Source organism: Pteropus alecto, unplaced genomic scaffold (assembly GCF_000325575.1).
Source record: "Pteropus alecto unplaced genomic scaffold, ASM32557v1 scaffold129, whole genome shotgun sequence".
In the NCBI taxonomy this organism is placed as follows: domain Eukaryota; kingdom Metazoa; phylum Chordata; class Mammalia; order Chiroptera; family Pteropodidae; genus Pteropus; species Pteropus alecto.
In genome coordinates this window covers 315,839-318,852 of record NW_006442597.1, presented here as the reverse complement: position 1 = coordinate 318,852, position 3,014 = coordinate 315,839, and the positions used below count along the sequence as shown (strand labels likewise).

At 34.6% G+C, this 3,014-nt stretch overlaps 1 pseudogene; it reads right to left on the bottom strand.

Moving 5' to 3' along the window:
* Positions 1-1,583: 1,583 nt before the first annotated feature.
* On the bottom strand, positions 1,584-1,702 carry LOC112471812 (annotated as a pseudogene).
* Between the last annotated feature and the right edge of the window lie 1,312 nt (positions 1,703-3,014).

The following is a 3,014-nucleotide window of genomic DNA, read 5'->3' as shown; positions in this document are numbered from 1 at the left end:
TCTTTTTGTTGCAATTGCAAAAGGAGTTACTTTTTCCACTTCTTTTTCTGACACTTCATTATTAGAGAATGGGAAAGCTATAGATTTTTGAATGTCGATTTTGTATCCAGAATCTTTACTGTATTTTCTTATTGTTTCTATCAGTGTTCTTGTGGATTCTTTTGGGTTTTCTACATAGAGAATCACGTCACCCACAAATAGTGACAATTTGACTTCTTCATTTCCTATTTGGATGCATTTTATATCTTTCTCTTGCCTGATTGCACTCACTAGGACCTCCAGTGTTATACTGCATAACAGTGGTGATAGTGGACAGCCTTGCCTTGTTCCTGATCTTGGAAGGTTTATAGTTTTTCACCACTAAGTATAATGTTGGCTGAGGGTTTGTCATACATGATCTTTATTATGTTAAGGTACTTTCCATGTATACTGATTTTGCTCAGAGTTTTGATCATAAATGGATGTGGTATCTTGTCGAAGGCTTTTTCTGCATCTATTGACATGATCATATGATTCTTATATTTTAATTTGTTTATGTGGTGTATCACATTAAACGATTTTCATATGTTGAACCATCCCTGTGCCTCTGGGATGAAGCCTTCTTGATTGTGATGTATAATTTTTTTTAACATGTTGCTGTATTTGGTTTGCTCATATCTTATTTAGGAGTTTTGCATCTGTGTTCATGAAAGATATCGGTCTGTAGTTTTCTATTTTGTGTTAAATGTATCAGGTTTTGGTACCAGGGTAATGTTGGCCTGATAAAATGAGTTGGTAAATATTGCCTCCTCTTCGATTTTTTGGAAGAGTTTGCAGAGAATAAGTATTAAATCTTCTTTGAATGTTTAGTAGAATTCACTGGTGAATCCATCTGGTCCTGGACTCTTACTTTATGGTAGGTTTTTGATGATTGTTTCAATTTCCATATTGCTGATCGGTCTCTTTAGATTTTCTCGTTCTTGATTTAGTGTAGGAAGGTCATATTTATCTAAGTACTGGTCCATTTCTTCCAGGTTATTAAATTTGGAGTTATATACTTTTTCATAGTATTCTTGTATGATCCTTTGTATTTCTGTGGTGTCTGTCATAATTTGCTCTCTTCATCTCTGATTTTGTTTATTTGTGTCCTTTTTCTTTTTTTCTTAGTGAGTCAAACCAGAGGTTTGTCAATTTTATTAACATTCTCAAACAACCAGCTCTTTGTTGTATTTTTTCTATTGTTCTTTTGTTTGTTTGTTTTGAATTTCATTTATTTCTGCTCTAATTTTAATGATTTCTTTCCTTCTGCTGACTTTAGGCTTCATTTGTTCTTCTTTTTCTATGTTTTTTTGTTTGTTTGTTTGTTTGTTTTTTTAAGATGAAGCTTTAGGTTGTTTATTTGGGCTCATTCTTGTTTTTGGAGATAAGCCTGAAATCATATGAACTTTCCGCTTTTGCCGTGTCCAAAAGTTTTGATATGTTACTATCATTCATTTCTATGTATCTCTATTTTTTTTAGGCGAAGAAACCTTTGATTTACCTCATAGATCGCAAGGACCTTGTCAGCTTACAATCCCTTATTTTTTATTTTTTATTGATTTTTACACCTACAGCGCCTGGTCTTCCTAGTTGTTCTCCCATTCAAGTACTAACCAGGCCCGACTCTGCTTAGCTTCCAAGATCAGACAGAATTGGGCTTGTTCAGGGTAGCATGGCCGTCGACTCTATGTATCTCTTGATCTCTCTTTTAATTCCTTCTCTGACCCAGTTATTCTTCAGTAGCATGTTGTTTAATCTCCATGTATTTGTGGTTCTTCCTGCTTTTTTTGCAATTGATCTCCAGCTTCAAGGCATTATGATCAGAGAATATGGTTGGTATGATTTCAACCCTCTTATATTTAGTGTTGAGGCTATCTCTGTGTCCCAGTATGTGGTTGATTCTTGAGAATGTTCCATGTGCACTAGAGAAGAATGTATAAGCAGCTGTTTTTGGATGGAAGGCTCTATATATGTCAATTATGTTCAGTTGGTCTAATGTGTCATTTAAGGATGTTATTTTCTTATTGATTTTTTGTTTAGAAGATCTGTCCATATCCAACAGTGGGGTATTTATGTCCTCAACTACGATAGTGTTTTGGTCTGTTTCTCCCTTTAGTTCTGTTAGTAATTGCTTTACATATATTGGGGCTCCCTGATTGGGAGCATAGATATTAATAACTGTTATGTCTTCTTGGCATATGATTCCCTTTATCATTATGAAGTGTCCCTCTGTACCTTTCTTTATCTTTTTTATTTTGAAGTCTATTTTGTCTGATATTAGTACCGCTACTCCTGCTTTTCTCAGAATGCCATTTGCTTGAAATATCATTTTCCATCCTTCACTTTGGATCTATATTTGTCTTTGGAACTAAGATGTGTCTCTTGGAGGCAGCATATGGTTGGGTTTTGTTTTTTGATCCAATCTGCAACTTTGTGCCTTTTTATTGGTGAATTCAGTCCATTTACATTTAGGGTGATTATTGAAATATGAGGTCTTCTTATAGCATTTTATCTTTTGCTTTCTGGTAGCTGGGTGTTTCCATTTCTTCCTTGTCCTTGTGTTTCCATTTTCTTTACTTTGGTTGGCTTTTGTGGGTTTTGCCTCTGGTTCTTCTCGTTTTATGTTATATATTTCAGTTCTGAATCTTTGGTGTGTGGTTACCATTATGAATATGAAAAAGATACTTATATATATACAATCGTCCATTTTCTTCTCTGCTCGCCTTATCTCCATTCCTCTTTGCAAATTTGGATCTTTGAATCCTCCCCTCTTCAGTCATTGTCTTCTTCATTTGTTCCTATGTATGCTGAACATTCATTATTATCTTATTATAGCTATTCTCTTCTTATTTTTTTAAGCGTAAAATGCCCTGTTCTCAGTAAGGATTGCACTCCTCTGCTTCTATTCACCTCATAGTCACTTTACTCCTAATTATGTATTTTTTGTGGTCATTTTGGTTTAGGTGAGCTGACCCCTTTCAGTGTTTTCTGTGGTA